This window comes from Schistocerca serialis, chromosome 1 (genome assembly GCF_023864345.2).
Source record: "Schistocerca serialis cubense isolate TAMUIC-IGC-003099 chromosome 1, iqSchSeri2.2, whole genome shotgun sequence".
NCBI lineage: Eukaryota > Metazoa > Arthropoda > Insecta > Orthoptera > Acrididae > Schistocerca > Schistocerca serialis.
The window spans coordinates 1,120,961,721-1,120,983,444 of record NC_064638.1 but is presented as its reverse complement, the minus strand read 5'-3'; the positions used below and the strand labels follow the sequence as shown (position 1 = coordinate 1,120,983,444).

Below are 21,724 nucleotides of genomic sequence, written 5' to 3'. Positions count from 1 at the left end.
CTGCCACAATATTTCGGCGCAGAGCCTTTTGGCCTTCTTCAGGTGATACTGGCGAAAACTCTTTTTTTTTTCCTTTATTGTCATTTCCATTCCCCATCAGGGGCGGGTGGCAGCAGCATAAGCGCTGCTTTTCAGCCAAGAGACGTAAATAGACAGGAAGACATTTACAAACAATATAAAGGAGAGTGGGTATTCGTCCCATCAAGTGGAGAGAGCGCTGCAGACCTGTAAACGACGGAGCAAAGAAGAGGAAGAGGCCTTTAAAACGACTGCCTATTTACCGTGTATTGGTAATATTTCAGCGCAAATAGGCAGAATACTAAGAAAATATCAAGTGAAAGCAATCATTCGCCCTGCAACAAAAATTTCGCCGCTGTTGGGCTCTGTCAAAGATGACCTAGAGCTGCGCAAGGCAGGTGTTTATAGGATTCCGTGTGAATGTGGCAGATCTTTTATAGGGCAAACGACGCGTACTGTGCAGGATCGCATTGCAGAACATCAGCGGCATACTCGCCTTCTTCAGCCTTGCAAGTCTGCCATCGCAGAACACTGTATTTCCACTGGTCATGCCATGAATTACAATGAGACAAAAATTGTGGACCATATGTCTAACTTTTGAAGTTATGTTATTAACGAATCCGTGGAAATACGGCTGTCTGACAATGAGTGTCTTATTGATCGTGACGGCGGTTACCAACTGAATTCGGCATGGAATCCAATCGTCGAAAAACTTCGTATCCTCCGTAATCAGGGTAGTTCTGTGATGGAACCGCGCGGAGACAATCTAATTGATATCGATGCGGCGAGTTTTCACCACGGAGGGCGCGCGGCACAGCAGAATCGAACGGGCTCAAGTAGCGCACGCGGGACGCCAAGTGAATCCACCACGCATGTGCCGGAGGGGCCTTAAATCCCAGAGCTCAGGGAGTTTTCGCCAGTATCACCTGAAGATCACCAGAAGGCTCTGCGCCGAAATATTGTGGCAGGAAGCTGCAAAATATCCGGCTGTTCGCCCGAAATTATGTGGAACAATATGTGCGTCGGGAAAGTTTTAAATCTCACAGTTAATGTGCTGTTCAGTAACCAAGTTACTTTCACTAAAGCACATCTTGCTTAAATCATACGTGATTTTGTACAGTTAAAGATTGATTAATAGTGCACAACAATACAATATGGGTCCCCGTATTATGTACAATGTACTGGTTATTAATCATTTAATGCTGATAATGAAACATAAAGGTTACTTAATTTCAGAATGAGATTTTCACTCTGCAGCGGAGTGTGCGCTGATATGAAACTTCCTGGGAGATTAAAACTGTGTGCCCGACCGAGACTCGAACTCGGGTCCTTTGCCTTTCACGGGCAAGTGCTCTACCAACTGAGCTACCGAAGCACGACTCACGCCCGGTCTCAGAGCCTTAATTCTGCCAGTATCTCGTCTCCTACCTTCCAAACTTTACAGAAGCTCTCCTGCGAACCTTGTAAACTTCTGTAAAGTTTGGAAGGTAGGAGACGAGATACTGGCAGAAGTAAGGCTGTGAGACGGGGCGTGAGTCGTGCTTCGGTAGCTCAGTTGGTAGAGCACTTGCCCGTGAAAGGCAAAGGTCCCGAGTTCGAGTCTCGGTCGGGCACACAGTTTTAATCTGCCAGGAAGTTTCGTTACTTAATTTGTTGGCTAGTACACGTTTTTGTGACAAAGTTTATTGCTTTCTTCAGGCATAACAATATGCAACTGTAAGGTGATAGTAATTAATTGATACTTCTAGTGTGTTCTTACTGCTTGTGTAAGCCTTATCTTCTTGTTTTCTTTGTATCTTCGAAATGAGAGAGAGACGAGAATTACATGTCATCATTGTCTGTGTACAGTAGTAATTTTGGGCCAGGCTAATTTTGATGCAATGCCTTTCACACTGTAGATATTGGTGGTCGCCAAAATAGTGGTGAGCGTTAAAGAGACTCTTTGGTTTGAAGCAGTGACACCTTTCTGGGAGGTAATAATAATCAGTAGCAAGGCGATGGCAACTTAACAGATCTGGGGAGATCGCTCAGAATTAGCTTGTAAGACGAACATGATTTTTGCAAGGACGGTCGTTTACGGTGATAACTGAAAGTACTGCCTACCCCGATAACCTACTGTTTACCTGATGTATCTGAGTTTTGATATAGGACCAAGTATTACAATTTTTTGTGTATGGTTATGGGACTGAATCTCTAAATTAAGTTAACGTTTTCACTTATTCAGGATTTAGTTGACCGTGATCGAGTTTCTAATGGATTAAGCAATCGGACTATGAATTTCTTTTCCTGACGTAGTTCCATACTAAAAAAAAAAAAGAACTGAAACAATAACGTGAATCGAACCAATGTTTCGCAGACAATGAGTAGATGAATATGGCAAGGAAAAAAACCGGTTGCCAGTGCAAAATGGACAAATAATTTCAGAACAAATGTTACAAAACTGTCAAATTTCAGGTGTGGAACCTACGTTGAGATTTTCGTCTCATTTAGAATATAAAATAAATGATATCAAGCGAGGATAGACTAGTTTCACCAATTGCGACATAGTCGCATATACAAACAGTGATCCGATACTGCCAAATGTTTTTTATTCCAGTATTTGATCACAATATCAATTCTTTAGACGATGACCGGTTTCAGTCCGTAATGACCATCCTCAGATCTTTTTTACACCATGCCTAAAGTGATAAGGCCATAATGGCATCGTCAAAATGTGTGGACGATGTGGCCTATTCTAAACCTTATTTTAGATCTATATGACGATGCTGTGCTAAATGTTTTGACTAGGTTCAGTTCCAAGTCGAACTCATCATTGAAGATTGTACTCCAGTCAGTCACATTTCAGGCCGAAGGCGTGTCTGGAGACGCTGCTGTTGTCTTCGTGCTTTCCAAACTACACCTTGGCCAGCAAGGTCGAAGGATCTCTCCCCAATTGAAAACGTTTGGAGCATTATGGACAGTACACTCCAACGAACTCGGGAGTTCGATAATCTGACTTGTCAGTTGGACAGAATTTGGCACGATATCCTTTATGAAAACGCGCTACAACTTTGTCAATCAGTCAAGCCGAATAACTGCTTACAGATGGCCACAGGTGGACCAACGCATTATTGACCTGCTCCATTTGTCAAGCTCTTTCTCTTGCACAAATCATCAATTCTTTCTGACACTGTAATTATTTGTTTGTCTGGAGATTTACATCAAATGTACCGATATCCATCACTTTCAGGTAATTCCTAGGTGGTGCGTCGTTTTTTTTTTCTTTTTGTCTTATGGCGTGCTTCGATAGCTAAATAGTTCACTAATCAATATCAACTGTATTAACCTAATTGTTGATGGCTGAAAACAAAGAAAAGGAAAAAGAGAAATGTCTTGGCTTAGACATAGGAAAAACATGCCTTAGTACTCCATTTTTCGAGTAAGAACAGCAGTGAAATGGAAATAAGCGTACAGCATTGTGGGCCGGGAGTCCACCATTCGGGGAAGTTCAGCCGCCGTGAGCAAGTACTTATTGCGTTCGACGCCACATTGGGCGACTTGCGCGTCAGAGATGGGGATGAATTGGTGATGAGGACAACACAACACCCCGTCCCTGAGCGGAGAAAATTTCCTGCCTCAGCGGGGAATCGAACCCGGGCCCCTTTGCGTGGCATTCCGCCACGCTGACCACTCAGCTAACGGGGGTGGACAAAAAAAGCAGTTTTTGTACGTAAAAGGCCACTACATTTGGAAATGTACAGACGCTTAACCATTGGTAAAATTTCTGTAAGTGAGTTATCAAAGTGTGTGCCGATACAGCCAAAGGATATGTTTGAAGAGATTGCGTAAGGAATGGTTTAAATGAACGCCGACGCTGAATGTAAATTACATGGGCCTTAAAATAACATATTAACAAAACACAATCCAAGAATGTTGCCTGGCAACAATGCCAGTAGATGAATTGCAGCCACGTGTTCGGCAACATTGTAGACGCTGTTGCTGGGCAATGTTTGTGGCAATCTACACTCCTGGAAATGGAAAAAAGAACACATTGACACCGGTGTGTCAGACCCACCATACTTGCTCCGGACACTGCGAGAGGGCTGTACAAGCAATGATCACACGCGCGGCACAGCGGACACACCAGGAACCGCGGTGTTGGCCGTCGAATGGCGCTAGCTGCGCAGCATTTGTGCACTGCCGCCGTCAGTGTCAGCCAGTTTGCCGTGGCATACGGAGCTCCATCGCAGTCTTTAACACTGGTAGCATGCCGCGACAGCGTGGACGTGAACCGTATGTGCAGTTGACGGACTTTGAGCGAGGGCGTATAGTGGGCATGCGGGAGGCCGGGTGGACGTACCGCCGAATTGCTCAACACGTGGGGCGTGAGGTCTCCACAGTACATCGATGTTGTCGCCAGTGGTCGGCGGAAGGTGCACGTGCCCGTCGACCTGGGACCGGACCGCAGCGACGCACGGATGCACGCCAAGACCGTAGGATCCTACGCAGTGCCGTAGGGGACCGCACCGCCATTTCCCAGCAAATTAGGGACACTGTTGCTCCTGGGGTATCGGCGAGGACCATTCGCAACCGTCTCCATGAAGCTGGGCTACGGTCCCGCACACCGTTAGGCCGTCTTCCGCTCACGCCCCAACATCGTGCAGCCCGCCTCCAGTGGTGTCGCGACAGGCGTGAATGCAGGGACGAATGGAGACGTGTCGTCTTCAGCGATGAGAGTCGCTTCTGCCTTGGTGCCAATGATGGTCGTATGCGTGTTTGGCGCCGTGCAGGTGAGCGCCACAATCAGGACTGCATACGACCGAGGCACACAGGGCCAACACCCGGCATCATGGTGTGGGGAGCGATCTCCTACACTGGCCGTACACCACTGGTGATCGTCGAGGGGACACTGAATAGTGCACGGTACATCCAAACCGTCATCGAACCTGTGATACTCGCTATTTTTGGCTTAATTAAAACAGCAAATTCGGCCAGAAGGCAAATACTTGTTTATAAAGAATGATTAATATATAATAAGACGTCGCATAGTGACGGTGGAATTTTCTAGTGATGTAATTTGTCGTCTTTGGGCGGCAATAAAAACAGAAAAATACGGATAGATATACGATCCTTCACTATTTTGTTCGCGGGAGAAAAAATGAAGCCTGGAGCGCTAAGAAGACTTTGTTTTTCTGAAGTAAGACGGACGCAGATTTGTGGCAGTCTGATCTAATTTTTACTAAATGTATAAAAACGTGTATGTCTGAGTTGAGTGAAGTGTAAAGAACTGTTATAACTTACCGTGACGACGCACGAGCGACTCAAAGAAGACAATGGCTATATAAAAGAGCGCTAAATGGACATGATACGGACATAAAAATCTACCGTCATTGTTGTATTAAGCTTAAGGTACGATATATGTTTTAGTTTATAATAAATATTTGTTCTGGGAATACTGAATCATTTAGCAGTGCTCATACCTATTATCTCCTCAGTATTATTTTCATTTTAATTATGCATTTTGCTAATATTACAGACACCAAGATCAGCAGTCTAATGTGCGTGTTACATTGATAAAAAGAAAACTGTTTTATCGTCTTCTTGCATCAGCTTTAATATTGAATTTCTCTTTTGTGTGATGTTACAGTTGTTTTTTGCGCCCTTAAGAACTTTCTGGTCCCTTAGGAAATTTTTTTGTCATAACAATAACTTCACAACCGGGTATGATCGTATCTACGACCATGAAGTAATTAGAAAGACGATAACGCAACTTCTTAATCAATAGCACGCTAGTTGTGACTGCCTCAAGCCACGCGAAACCGCAAGTAAAAACTATTCACATCTCATAAGGCAATATTTTATGACAATGGTCAATCCATGATTCTTACGCCAATTGTGATTGATAAAACAGTTAGTTAAATCTCAATTTCCAACTTTCCATTGAATAGCAACATCACTTCTATTTTGTAACATCACACTTGGCGCCCGAACAGGGACTTGACCAAAAATTAGTTCAAATTCTTGGAAAATTTTCTATGTGCTTGTGTTAATAAATGTTCTGTCGTTTCATGTACACATCGTCTCTCTGTGAGAATAACGGTCAATAATGCAGTTTAATTACCGAGAGAAAAGAAAAGAAAAGAGACGTGAATTTGCTGAGACAACATAGCGGTATTCAAGCCATCAAAAAAGTAAGTCAGAATTTTGCATACGCAGTGTAGTGCTTCAGTAGCAGCGTTGCTTTTCCAAGTCGATCCACATCCTTTCTACCTCCTTCCCGCTATAGAAGATCTGCTTTATTTTATCTTTCAAAGTAAAATTATTCGTAGTCTGATAATAGAAATTATTTTTCCCCATTGTTAGTATAGCTGGATTACATTTTCAACATGGAGGATAGTGTGTGCAATTTGCAGTGAAGAGCATCTTCATTCATTTGTCTGAAACGTTTAGGTTCCATCTTGTCTTCTCGCCAGATAGAATTTCATTTGTTGCTCACGCGAGAGTGGTGCTCTTAGCGGACTCACCACGTCACTGACAAACGACGAAAGCCTTGCGTAGCACGTGGTTTACTGACGAAAATGGCAGATAGTAAACAGAGACAGGTGACAACAGGAGACGGGAGTGAAGACGTTAATAGTATCCCATACCCTTTACGATCGCGAACGGTAGGTTCCCGTGTGGAAACTGAACTAACCATGTCTGTAACAGGGGAAAGTGACCCTAAAGTCCAAATTCTTCCCGCTGCGGCTACAAATGACCTCGGTGCGTTAATGGAAATGCTGAAACAACAGTTTGACGCAGTAAATGAGACTATAAAAACACAAAATGAGACTGTTAACGCCCGATTAGATGCTGTAAGCGAATCAGTAAAAACACAAAATGAGACTATAAAAACACAAAATGAGACTGTTAACGCCCGATTAGATGCTGTAAGCGAATCAGTAAAAACACAAAATGAGACTGTTAACGCCCGATTAGATGCTGTAAGCGAATCAGTAAAAACACAAATTGAGGCTGTTAACGTCCGATTAGATGCTGTAAGCGAATCATTAAAAACACAGCTAGGCACAATCAAAACAGATCTGCATAAAGAAATTACGGTTGAATTAAATACCCATTTGGGTGAGGTGCAAACTAAGATCAGTGATCAAATTCAGAAAATGCAGAAACAGGTGAAAAGTGAAATAGCTAAAGTATCTGGAACATTAAACACAAAAATTCAGGCAGCTACCAAAGAAATAAACTCAGTTAGAAATGCAGTATCTGACATTGAAGGTGTAGTGGAGGATCTGTCGAGGCAGATAGACTCAATCAATATTGAAGAACAGGTTAAGAGCACCGTGAAAGCACACACGGAGGCATTGTCGGAACACTACGGTGAATGGATAAAGGGTAAAGATATTTTTATCGAAAAGAAGGTCAGGGAGGAGCTTAGGGACACTGTCAAGGATGTAACTTATGAAATCTTAGCTGCTCCTGGTAAGTCTGGAGACACAGTGGTTTCTGAATTGGGACAGATTCGGAGGACACTTACACGGGATCTTCCCGAGTGGAAGCAGCAAGTAGTGGACGAAGTCAGAATGCTGAGAAACTGGGTAGAAAATCCGCACACGCATACGCAAACTATAGGGAACAACTCTTTAGACGGTGACGAATGTCAGTCAACTCCTTATTGTTCACCGCCTGATTACATGCAAAACAACAGTCCTGTTGAGTCCCGAGTAGGGAAAATAAATGATCCGCCCACAATCGTGAGTTTAATGCAAGAGGAAAGTGTGATTAAGCATCGCACTTTTCCTGTTTTTCATCCGCAGAAGCGAGAAATACACCCCATCGTGTTCCTAAAGAATTTTTCCGGCATATTTCCCAGGAGCTGGACAGACAGACAGCGTATTCAGTTCGTCACTGGCTTTATTTCTGGTGATGCAGCATTATGGGGAACGGAAATGGTAGACACGTGTAGGAATTATGAAGAGTTTGAGAAAATGTTCTTGGCAAAATTTTGGAGTAATGGGGTACAGCAAAGATTAAGGAAGGAGGTGTATGGTGCCGAAATTTTCAATGAGAAGCATGGAAGTCTCCGGCGATACTTTGAGAAGTATCTAGCAAAAATTAAATTCTGGGATTCTCCGATTTCTTCCAAGGACGTAATTATGATTCTCAAAAGCAAACTCCCTGTGTCTATTAGAGAGAAATTAGTAAATGTGTCCGAAGAAGACACGGATGCATTCCTTTCTGTGCTGGATTCCTTAGATTTAATTAGCGAGGATGTGCGCTCCAAGGTTGGCAGCGGCAAATTCTTCCCTGGCAGCCAGCAGAATGCATCGCACGCGGACAACAATGCGCCGAAGGAGAGAGCGAGCTACTGCGACCGCTGTTGCCAACCTGCCCGCCGTTATGAAAACGCAAACGGCAATAACTTTAAACGGAAGCAGAAAACCAATTACAGTAATCAGCAGAGATACCACCCAATTTACAACCACCAGGTACAACATCCGTACGGAAACCCACCCTTTAATTCTGCGCCTGAGCAGTATGGAAATTCTCCACAAACGATTGGTAATTTTTCAAATGGACCAGTGTACAATCAAAGTTATAGGTCGAAAAATAGCAAGTGGCATGGGCAAGGCGGAGGCCACCCAGCACATCAGAACAACTTTTCACAGAATAGAGGACCGCGGAACAATTTTCAAACGGTACCAAATGCGAACTTTCCTTCACAAGGAAATGGTTCTGCCGGCAACCAAAAGATCGGGCGACAGCCGCCGTCTCAAGTATTTTATTCACAAGTGAATGCACCCAGTGGATTTTACCCCTCTACACCGGCATTTTTACCACATAACCAGCACCAATATGAAACGGAACAAACACTTAAGGCCATGAATGACAAACAGGTTAAACATTCTGCGGAAAATTAGAGGCAGCACCTTTCAGCCTCCTAGAGGTCGCTGCCGGTTCCAGTGGGGGCACTAACAAATACTCTGATTCTGAGTATGTTAATGCGATACGGTACGACCATGAGACCGACTTACGAGATGACCTTGCACGTGACAAAGAAGCTCAACACATTAACAACATTTATGATGAACAGGTCCAGGCTGCGATTAAGATTTCTATTGCCAACATTCCTTTCACAGCCGTTGTTGATACAGGAGCAAACGTCAATGTCATGTCACCATGTCTCTTCAGACAGGTGTCTTCTGTTTCAAAAGTTTTATCATTGCCGATTCAGGGCTGCTCCATATCGGGAGCGATTGGTCCATTGAAACAGAGAGTTAGTTTACAGACACAGCCTCAACTGCAGATAAAATCTGTTTTGGTTTCTTAATTCTTGCTTACAGGAAATTTCCTTGTGTGAACTGTTAATGATAAGTATTGTGTTGAACAGCGCACTGACTACATGGTAACGGCTACTACATGTCATCCTTAAGTATTAAATGCTATGTATGGAAAAATTGTTTATAGTGATGGACATGAACTGATATTTCTTCAACAAGCTGAAGCAGGAAATTGGGGTTGCACCAAGAATTTCAATTTAATTTGAAGTTAGTATTAAGAAAAAAAAGTGCTTGCGAGGCGATTGCCCGGAGCTATATAAATATGTAAAGGTGAGAAATGGAGAAGGATGCGAAAATAAGCACTTCTCTCAAGGTACAAGAAGATTTATAGATTTATTTTTAGTAATGTAAGTACTTGAAGTTCTGTTGTAAAAGCCCAAATTACCTGCTTAAAAAAAAAAAAAAAAAAAAAAAAAAAAAAAAAAAAAAAAAAGGTACATGGTCAAACAGTCCAGACAGTGGACAGGAGTAGAAGAAATAGCTTAAAGTTCAGTTAAAGCGTGCTGTTAAATGGAAAAACAAGTGGTAACCCACATGTGTTCACGCAAGGAGACAATAAGCTGTAGTAAACTAAGTTAGGTGAAATACAGTACAAATAGAGGCAAACCATGAAGCATCAATAATGTAGCGTAAGTACTCCACGAGGCCATTAATTGCTATGAAAGTAAACTATTTCCCTGGGATCTGAGCCCAATGTAAAGAGTATATGAGGAATGTTAGCTGACGAATTGATTTCAGTAGAATCGAGGTACTAAATAACCACACAGCAAGCCCCCTGTATCATAAATAAGTCCAAGTAAAGATCTTCAGAAGATCTGTAGTGTAATCTAGCGACCATTCAATACCCTAATTGAAGGCTAATCTAAAGAACAAGCAATTCAGTGATATTTAAACTTAATACTGACTATAACCAGAGTAAGACGTAGAAGTAGCAAAGCATGCTGTAATGAAAGAGGTTGAAATTTATATATGTGCCTATGTTTATTATGATAATTTTATTTACATGCAGATTTTATTGCAAAAATGTCTCCTGAGACACTCCTCTTATGAAATCCATTTTCCTTGTGCCCGTTCCTTTTGATCTTGGTTCATTAACCCACACCAAGGGTCGACTTGTAAAAGGCACGTGTGCTTCGAGGCAAAGCAGTGCTTATGAGAAATGAGACACGTAGCGTGATGAACTTCGCTAGCTTTGGTAATGTTTGTTATGGACCGGTTGCGTAAACCCAGTGAACTGTCGGTAATTCCATTCATGCGAAAAAAGTAGACGCGCGTTACCCTATTTTTTTTAACAGAGAACGATTCCTGAGTACATGAAGCGAAGAGGGAGACCTATTGTTATCCAGTCTGCCCTCAAATATAAAAACAAATTTGGAAAGCACAAAAAAAAAAAAAAAAGATTCAGCGTTTACTCGTTAAGTAGTAGATATGCTGCGTGGCAGTAGAAAATGATCTTAGGTGCACTAAAGAATAAATGCAACGAGTGTTGCGAAACCTGTAGTTTTCATAATGAGGAGATGAGCACTTAAAAGAAAGTTTGAAAGGATATTTTTAGGTTCACTAGTGAAAGCAAATCTTGAGATATAAAGAGTCCATTCATAAAGCAGTTGTTCACTGGACTTAACAAAAGGAGTGACCATTAATTGTAAATATTAGCTCGTAAGTGATCTTTTGTAAATAGTAGAATATAAGTCTTTCTATACCAGTGGAGGAAACGTGCAAAATTGATTGTTTTGTAAATGAACTCTATCGGCGAAGGAACTAAGCACGAATGCTGTGTGAAGATGCACACTAAAGTGCGACGTGCATAATAAAAGTAACTGTTCACTGTATATTAGTGGTAGTGTTGTACTGCAAGTGTAAAAAGAAGTCAAGGCTACGACAACAGGTGCAACGCAAAGTTCAGTGTTGTTCTAAGTGCAGCGACAGCTAAAACATTCGTCGTCACTTACCTGTGAGCCTCATGGGAGGCAGTTGACAGAGAAGTATGGAGGCAGCTTCAGTGTCTGGCTCCTCCGATGGAAAACGCGCGCGAGGTGTTTGTATCGATGCACTCGTGTGATACGAAGTTCACAAAAAAAAGGAGCACTCGACGACCAGCAGCTCTGTTACAGCCTGAGCGCGAACGGATACTAAGTATTGGAGCTCACGCAACACTGTGCAGCCGCTGTGAGTGGCTGACGTGTGGGTGACGAAACAATCCAAACTTTAAACTGCTAACCGCCATGACTTCCATCGTACATACTGGAGGAAAGACATTTGTACACTTGTGTGACTACATTTTCATATGTAAATTAAGCAATTTTCTTGAGTTGAAGTTAAGATGAGTGAGAAGTAGATTGTTAGATTACTCAGACCTTAAAGCCATTAATACCGGCACTCCTGAACACTGCTAAAATGAATTATAATCCTGTCTCTTGATGGACAAAGAAAATGAATGTGCACTATAGGAAGACCCTAAACTCCAGACCAGTCCCGATCCTTAACAAATGTATCCAATAGGTTATAAGTTATACTAATAATTTTCCACTTCTTCTGTTTCATATTGTAAATAAAAACCCGGGAAGCCGCATGAATTCCTGGCACCCCAGCGGAAAAGACAGATGTACTGCATGATGAACGCCGTAGACAGCTAACACAGAAAGTGAAAGCATCACGAAGTGTAGTGCTACGTTATTAAACTGTAATTGAACCACAATGAGTCAACAGATGCTCGAACATTGTCCACTCTAGTTTAGTGAAAATAAGCACTCACTGTACTCATGTATTAGTTGTTAAGCTTAAGAGAAAGTAATTTCTGAATTCTATCCCCTGAAGAGCGAAATGAACGTTCACTTATTGTTATAAGCAAATATGGACCAAACTTAAAAATGCACATAAATGTTAGTCTTGGTATTATGGAATGAAGTGACTGATGAACAAAGAATGAAAAACTTTATTTTGAAAAATGATAAATATCTGATATATGTTTATAAATGTGATTTCAATTTATGTACTTTGTACGCCAGTAACGTTATGTAAATGTCTCACCAAAAATCACGAATATCTCATGAGGACATGAGGATCGAGGTAATCCTTCGGCATTCCCTCTCTCCTCATGGGAGGCAATGTGATACTCGCTATTTTTGGCTTAATTAAAACAGCAAATTCGGCCAGAAGGCAAATACTTGTTTATAAAGAATGATTAATATATAATAAGACGTCGCATAGTGACGGTGGAATTTTCTAGTGATGTAATTTGTCGTCTTTGGGCGGCAATAAAAACAGAAAAATACGGATAGATATACGATCCTTCACTATTTTGTTCGCGGGAGAAAAAATGAAGCCTGGAGCGCTAAGAAGACTTCTACTGTTTTTCTGAAGTAAGACGGACGCAGATTTGTGGCAGTCTGATCTAATTTTTACTAAATGTATAAAAACGTGTATGTCTGAGTTGAGTGAAGTGTAAAGAACTGTTATAACTTACCGTGACGACGCACGAGCGACTCAAAGAAGACAATGGCTATATAAAAGAGCGCTAAATGGACATGATACGGACATAAAAATCTACCGTCATTGTTGTATTAAGCTTAAGGTACGATATATGTTTTAGTTTATAATAAATATTTGTTCTGGGAATACTGAATCATTTAGCAGTGCTCATACCTATTATCTCCTCAGTATTATTTTCATTTTAATTATGCATTTTGCTAATATTACAGACACCAAGATCAGCAGTCTAATGTGCGTGTTACATTGATAAAAAGAAAACTGTTTTATCGTCTTCTTGCATCAGCTTTAATATTGAATTTCTCTTTTGTGTGATGTTACAGTTGTTTTTTGCGCCCTTAAGAACTTTCTGGTCCCTTAGGAAATTTTTTTGTCATAACAATAACTTCACAACCGGGTATGATCGTATCTACGACCATGAAGTAATTAGAAAGACGATAACGCAACTTCTTAATCAATAGCACGCTAGTTGTGACTGCCTCAAGCCACGCGAAACCGCAAGTAAAAACTATTCACATCTCATAAGGCAATATTTTATGACAATGGTCAATCCATGATTCTTACGCCAATTGTGATTGATAAAACAGTTAGTTAAATCTCAATTTCCAACTTTCCATTGAATAGCAACATCACTTCTATTTTGTAACATCACAAACCCATCGTTCTACCATTCCTAGACCGGCAAGGGAACTTGCTGTTCCAACAGGACAATGCACGTCCGCATGCATCCCATGCCACCCAACGTGCTCTAGAAGGTGTAAGTCAACTACCCTGGCCAGCAAGATCTCCGGATCTGTCCCGCATTGAGCATGTTTGGGACTGGATGAAGCGTCGTCTCACGCGGTCTGCACGTCCAGCACGAACGCTGGTCCAACTGAGGCGCCAGGTGGAAATGGCATGGCAAGCCGTTCCACAGGACTACATCCAGCATCTCTACGATCGTCTCCATGGGAGAATAGCAGCCTGCATTGCTGCGAAAGGTGGATATACACTGTACTAGTGCCGACATTGTGCATGCTCTGTTGCCTGTGTCTATGTGCCTGTGGTTCTGTCAGTGTGATCATGTGATGTATCTGACCCCAGGAATGTGTCAATAAAGTTTCCCCTTCCTGGGACAATGAATTCACGGTGTTCTTATTTCAATTTCCAGGAGTGTATTTCCTGGCCAGTGGTGTATACACAGGCCATACTACGCACGCGAAATGAACGAAAGTGAGCTAGTAGAAGTGAATACGGCTTTCTTACATTTGCATTCCATAAAGAAAAAGGTTAGCAAGAAAATGAGAAATCAAGTTTTGTAGTTACGTCTTTTTTAACGTAAACGAACTGTTTCCGAAACTTTAACTAGTGAACTAAGGTACATATCTTTCCAGAGTGTTGAAACAAGATTTAGAATAGATCGTTTAAAAGCAATTCGCTTGAGAATTTGTAAGATCAAAACCAAAATGTAATGACTGTGTATCATTTAAAACCAGATAGACGATTAGATTTCAGTTTTTGGTTACTGGTCACTCATAGAGAAGTATAATGTACCTTATTAAAGTACGCATCGATTGTTTCTTGGCATCGCACATTTTCAACGCTTTGTTGGATGGGCTTAAGGGATTCATGAAAATAGTTTGAAATAAAACCAAGTGTCTACGTCAACATTTTATTGTGGCTCACCGGTACACTGATAGAACTCTTTTATTTCATAGATGCGATACATCTACATCCAGAATTATGGTATGTGAAAAGTAATGTATGCAGAGACCATAATAAAAAGACGTTTGACAAATTACAACAATTTCCGGAAGGCTTTTGGCATTGTGTCGTACAAGCGCCTTGTAGTGAAATTGCGTGCTTATGGAATATCGTCTCAGCTATGTGACTGGATTTGTGATTTCCTGTCAGAGAGGTCACAGTAACTGATGGAAAGTCATCGAGTAAAACAGAAGCGATTTCTGGCGTTCCCCGAAGTAGTGTTTTAGGCCCTTTGCTGTTCCTTATCTATGTAAACGATTTGGGAGACAACCTGAAAAGCCGTATTAGGTTGTTTGCAGATAACGCTGTCGTTTATCGACTAATAAAGTCATCAGAAGATCAATAAAAATGCAAAACGATTTAGAAAAGATATCTGAATGGTGCGTAAATTGGCAGTTGGCTCCAAATAACGAAAAGAGTGACGTCATTCACATGAGCACTAAAAGGAATCCGTTAAACATTGGTTACACGATAAATCAGTCAAATCTAAAGGCCGTAAATTCAACTAAATATCTAGAAATTACAATTACGAACAACTCAAATGGGATAACGCATAGAAAATGTTGTGGGGAAGGCTAACCAAAGACTGCGTTTTATTGGCAGGACACTTAGAAAATGTAACAGACCTACTAAGGAGACTGCCTAGACTACGCTTGTCCGTCCACGTCTAGAATACTGCTGCGCGGTGTGGGATCCTTACCAGATAGGATTCACGGAGCACATCGAAAAAGTTCGAAGAAGGGCAGCGCGTTTTGTATTATCGCGAAATATGGGAGAGAGTGCCACTGAAATGATACAGGATTTGAGCTGGACATCATTAAAACAAAGGCGTTTTTCGTTGCGATGAAATCTTCTCACGAAATTCCAATTACCAACTTTCTCCTCCGAATGCGAATATATTTTGTTGACACCGATCTACGTAGGGAGAAACGATCACCACGATAAAATAAGGGAAATCAGAGCTTGTACGGAAAGATATATACGTGTACGTTCTTTCCGCGCGCTATACGAGATGGGAATAATAGAGAATTGTGAAGATAGTTCGATGAACCTTCTGCCAGGCACTTGAATGTGATTTGCAGAGTACCCATGTAGATGTAGACGTAGATGAATACGTAAACACTTGGTGAAGCTTCAAAAACGTTTTAAACTCATAAGAACATATATAGATTACACTATGGCTCACTACTGCAGATCTTGTACGACAATGGTAGTAGTGAGAATACGGTTTTTCAGTTTTTGTTCTTTGTATATTTCATAGCTCTGTTCATAGACGTACTTACCAAATTTGTGGAATTCATGGTTCACACAGTGCACACTTCTTCATTCTTGTAGACAGATGATAAGTCAACTCTCTCACATACATGTCATCCACCAAAATGATGCGAAATAACTTTGCTTCACTACTCATACTACGTTCCACGGGGCTGTAACGCTGCAGACGTGAGAATTATGAAGCAAGGCCGCAATAGGGAAGCACTTACCAGTAAGGACAGAAATGGATCAGTCGTATGACATGTTTGTCATGTGAAATTGAGCTAAAATATCGACTATTCCTTTGACTTGAGACGAGATCTACATCTATCGCCAATCCAGAGAAAACGGATTGTACGTAGTGCACTCACTTCTGACTGTGCGTGGAAACAGTATTCATAACATTCCTCATATCTCAAACGGTTCGAGAATCCAAAAGAAATTTTTGACAAATGATAAAATGCATAGCGGAGAGCATTTGGTCATGCAGCTAACATGTGAAACTTCCTTACGTACTGCGATTTGTGAGTGACTACTGATTTTTTCCAATGAAATAGAGTAATTCTCTGAAACCTCATCAATAGCTGGTGGAATGAGAGTAAGAATGGGTTTGTAAAAACATAAATGAAAGTATCACACTTTTGTTCTTATACTGAGCATGAGCCTTCTCTAAACCACTGATCTTAGTTGTCGTCAATTGTTTGATTAATGAAAGACTGTTCCATGATTCTGTCACAACTGCAACTGCATTAGCATGTTAGTGATGTGAAATTGTGTAAATTCCGATCTGTGTTTAGTAACAAACGGTTGGAATGTCGAATTATTTGTCATTCTGGCATAACCTATCAACCGATCATTTGCAGACTCAGTAGCTCTATCTTATAAATTTTTTGATTAGGTGATTAGGCGATTGCGTGAAGGCTTCAGCTGCAGAACTACATAAAACCATGACAGCATACTAGTCAGCAAAGGAGCACCCACCACTACCGTTATTAGTTCGGTAGATCATTTGATCTTTCATCGAAATGATGTGGAACCGGCCAGTTTACAGAATATGTTTACATGTTAAGCCAACGGCCTTGCTGCAGTGATACTACCGGTTAGCGTCAGATCACCGACTTTTTTTTTTTTTTGTTCGTGCATCTGCTCGGGGCGGACGCCGTAAGACATCCGTTTTAAGTTCGTTCTTGATCGATTAACTCAGATTTTTTATTGCAGAGGGTAGCTAAGCCTCTGACCGGACACGCTGAGCTACCGTGCCGGCGACGTTAGGGCTGTCGGGCTGTGCTAGCACTTGGATGGGTGACCATCCGGTACGCCGAGCGCTGTTGACAAGCGGGGTGCACTCAGCCCTCGTGAGGCAACCTGAGGAGCTACTAGATACAGAAACAGCGGCTCTGGTATCGAAAACTGACATACGGCCGGGAGAGCGGTGTGCTGACCACATGCCCCTCCATATCCGCATCCAGTGACGCCTATGGTCTGAGGATGACACGGCGGCCGGTCGGTGCCGTTGGGCATTCTTGGCCTGTTCGGGAGGAGTTTTTATACATGTTAACATTGATGAACACATTATTATTATTATTAGTTCTATTCATGCCATTAGATTTTTTTTTTTACTTTTTTTACTGTGTACCAGTTTCTAAGTAGAACTGTCAATGGAATAGAAAGAGTTGTCCAGGAGAAATGATTTTAAATGAACACATTGTTATTGTTAGTCCTAGTCATGCCGCTAGATTTTTTCTTTTTTTCGTAGGTACCAGTTTCTAAATAGAATTTTGTCAATTAAATAGAAAGAGTTGTTCAGGAGAAAAGATTTTAAGTTAGATTTTACACTTGGTCCGCTACCTGTCAACATTTTATGTTACTGGGCAAATGATCAACAGTTTTTGTTGCTGCACATTTAACTCCTTTCTGAGCCACTGAGAGCTTTAATGATGATTAATGAGGGTCACTTTGTCCCAGAGTTGTACGTATGGGCAACAATGCTTTTTTCTTCAAATTGTGACGGATTACTTATGACGCCGCAGTTAAAATGCCTAACTCCTTGAAGACTCCAAGGGTGAACACCGGATACTATTCTTACTGCTCGCTTTTGCGCAGTCGGTGTTCAAATGTGTGTGAAATCTTATGGGACTTAACTCCTAAGGTCATCACTCCCTAAGCTTACACACTATTTAACCTAAATTATCCTAAGGGCAAACACACACACCCATGCCTGAGGGAGGACTCGAACCTCCACCGCGACCAGCCGCACAGTCCATGACTGCAGTGCAGTCAATGATTTCTTTCGTTTTCTAACTGGTGAATTCCCCAGAAAATTATTCCGTAAGACATTATTGAGTGGGAATATGTAAAATTTGTCAGGAGGCTGATACGTTTCTTTCCAAGATTAGCAGTTATACGAAGAACAACAGTAGCTGAACTTAATTCTTTGAGGAGCTCAGTAATCTGCTTCTTTCATATTAAATTACACCCAAAAATTTGATGCAATCTCCTGTTCACTGACTCCCGCTCGTATGGTGCATCAATTGTTGTATGCATCTTATTTGTTATATAAAACTCAAATGTAGTGTTTCTTTTTTTTTCAGAATTTGGGGAGGGTCCGTTTTCACAGAATCACTTAACAATACTTCATAACGTATCATTTATCAACATTTTTGATGCTTTCTCTCGGACTTATTGTAGCACTAGTATTATCTGAAAAAATACCAAATTTTCTTGCTGAATGTTAAGCAGAAGATTATTCACATATATAAGGAACAGGAGTGGACCCAAAATTGAACCTTGCCCTTCTGCGCCGTTTGTGAAGCTACGGGCCATGTGATAACTGCTCGCATTGTAATAAAATATTTAAAAGGAATCAGTCGCCAGGATACGGTGCTTATAACCAGTATCCGAAAAGTGAAAGGGAGTTAGCTGTTTAGTGGCGAAATGAGCCATAAAATTCAGAGCTGTGTTACACAACAAGTACTTTTTTGCTCTTAAAAATTTCAATGCCGGCTTTATAGTAGAACAGGCAGCAGTGCTTAGATAGCAGTAGAAATATGTTTCTAATTTTTTGTTTCGAACGTTTTGCGTCTCCTATGTTATATTCTTCGAGGCCAGAATTACCCCGTAAAGGTTACCACCGCGCAAGTGCGGGTCTTAAGTAAGTAAGCTAGTCTCATTAAGTGCATGTTTTAATTTCCCTTTCATTAATACAAGAAGCCGAGCTACGCGGCAGTCTTAAAAGTCGTAAACAGTCCCATGTAAGTGCAACGGCGTCCGATTTGAAATTGAAGTTTTCTTCTACCTTGGCAACAGCCATCTCCAGAAATATTACGTGCTAAAGTTGTGACTCAATTCTCAAAGAAAATATCACGCTACAATCCGAATAAATGGAAAAGAATACAAATTTTTCTATTCTTGTGTATTATATTGTACTAGGGTCGTCCACAAAGTAAGTTCCGTTTCTATTTCTATCCACAGCAGCACTACGATCGCATTTCCGAGCATGCGCGGCATTTACTCAGACTCGAGGAGAAGATGTACACCATTTTCAGATCACTGCTGCCGACGTGTGCTTTGTAGTGCTTCTTTATAATGTCAGCCGTAATTGAAAATGCCACCGCGTGTGAAATCAGATCTGTGATTCGTTTTCCAAATGCAAAGAAAGTTAAACCAAAGTAAATTCATGGCCAAATCTGCGAGATTTACGGACAAAATGCTATGAGTGATTCAATGCTTAGAAGATGGGTCAGACTGTTCTGTGAAGGACGTGATCAAGTGCACGATGAAGAACTAAGTGGACCCCAGTCTGTGGTTACTGCTGAACTGGTTCACTAAATTGAAGAGAAGATTAAGCACAACTGTAAGTTTACGCTCAGTGCCCTTGCTATGGAAGTTCCGCAAATCTCACGATCACTAATTCATGAAATTGTTACTGAAAAACTGAAATTTCGAAAACTTTTCTCACGTTGGGTACCCAAAATTCTTACTAAACAACACAAAAAACAACGGATGGGCAGTGTACTTCAATTTTTGACACGCTACAATGACGAAAGCGATGGTTTTCTTTCTCGAATAGTCACAGGGGATGAAACTTGGGTATAGTACGACACCCCTGAAACAAAACGGGAATCAATGGAACGGAGGCACACTTCTTCCCCAACGAAGGTTAAGCCTAAGCAAATCTTGACACCTCGAAAAGTCATGTGCACCGTTTTTTGGGACAGAAAAGCATTTTGCTGATTGATTTCTTAGCGCAAGGCCAAACAATCAATGCACATGGTTACTGCGAGACCATTAAGAAATTGCGCCGCGCAATACAGAACAAGCGCCGAGGATTACTGTCAAAAGGTCTTGTTTTTTCCAAGATAACACCCGACCTCACACGGCGAATGTGACCAAACAACTCTTATGGGAATTTCACTGGGACGCGCTTGATCATCCTCCGTACAGCCAGGACTTCGCTCCTAGCGACTTTCATCTCTTCTTACACCTGAAATCTTTCCTTGGTAGTCAACACTTCAACGATGATGACGAGCTGAAAGAACATGTTACCACACGGTTGAATACACAGGCGGCAACCTTCTATGAAGAAGGCCTACAAAAACGTGTACCACGCTATGACAAGTGCCTACAAAATTTCGGAAGCTATGTAGAAAAATAGTTTAACAGTTGTAGATTTTTGTACAATAAATATTTTTCTGTATCTGTACACGTTTGTTTTATATAGTCAAACGGAACTTACTCCGTGGACATACATCGTTCTAACCAGTTGATAACAAGTCCTTCACAACTGCAAATCGTATTTCTCTCTTTGTAACTGAAAAATATTTTTTGCTTTCTCTTTCTAATACCTGATTCTTATTACACAAGCATTTCAGGTCCATAGGCGAATGCCTAATATGTCCTACTGTTCCAAAAAGGGCAGACCAGTTCATCCTCGATTAAAATGACGAAACATTCATCATAATAAATATTGTTGCACAGCAACAGCAAAGAATATTTATCGTCTATACAGGGTGAAGAAAAATTCCCTCACTCGGACTTCGCAGCATGACTCCTGACATACCAGTAATACAAAAACGTCTTTCACAAAATTTCGTCCTGAGAAATTTCGGGCAGTAAATGGACGTAAAAATCTGGCAATCTAGTAACACTGTAATAACATGTACGGTAACTACCTCTGATAGCCAATTGCAGTAGCGCTGTGCAGTTGGTGTAGTGTATACCGTTTTGGGTTAGCATGCTGGAGTTCAAGATTTCGAATCTAGGTCGAGGCGTATTTATTTTCTTGAGTGGTACGGTGTCTGGTGTCTTAACCGTCATACAGCGATTACAGGGGGTCTTCTACAAAACATTTGCACTTACATACTACTAAGACAGAAATGGAAGTACAATTTTGCACCACTACATCTACTAGATTCGAAACCTGTTTTCTGTATATCCTCCCCAGTGGTCCCATCGGTTAGTACCGACTATTATTGTTGCCACATTCAGGTCCATTACATTTCGTTACGGCCTTTTGTCACCAGCAGGACTAGCAACAAGCTTTCAAAAAATTTCCAAGCATATGCTATGTGTGTACACTACAGCAATATATGGCAGAATGAAACTGAAATATAAAAGCAAACACGCCTCGGCTCAGAATCGAACCCTCGACCTCCTGCATGTTAACCCAAGACGCTATCTACTGCACCAAGTGCACAGCGCTGCTACTGAAAGTGCTGATAGAAGTAGTTATCCTCCATGAGATTACAATGTTGCCAGATAGCCAGTCTTTGTCATTCATTTACTGTCTGAAATATGCGCAAGACGAAATTTTCTGACTGACATTTTTGTATTGCTAAATGGGGAATCGCGCGGCGGAAAGTGAGTGTGCTTTTCTTCGCTCTGCATAATTGCGTCTATAACAC

General features: G+C 41.4%; 2 non-coding genes across 2 annotated transcripts; one reads left to right on the top strand and one right to left on the bottom strand.

The window, feature by feature from the left end:
• Positions 1-1,319: 1,319 nt before the first annotated feature.
• Positions 1,320-1,394, bottom strand: Trnas-uga (transfer RNA serine (anticodon UGA)). Its single transcript has one exon. It is a non-coding gene; the product is annotated as a tRNA-Ser (tRNA).
• A 163-nt stretch (positions 1,395-1,557) lies between these two features.
• Trnas-uga (transfer RNA serine (anticodon UGA)) lies at positions 1,558-1,632 on the top strand. Its single transcript has one exon. It is a non-coding gene; the product is annotated as a tRNA-Ser (tRNA).
• The last annotated feature ends 20,092 nt before the right edge of the window (positions 1,633-21,724 follow it).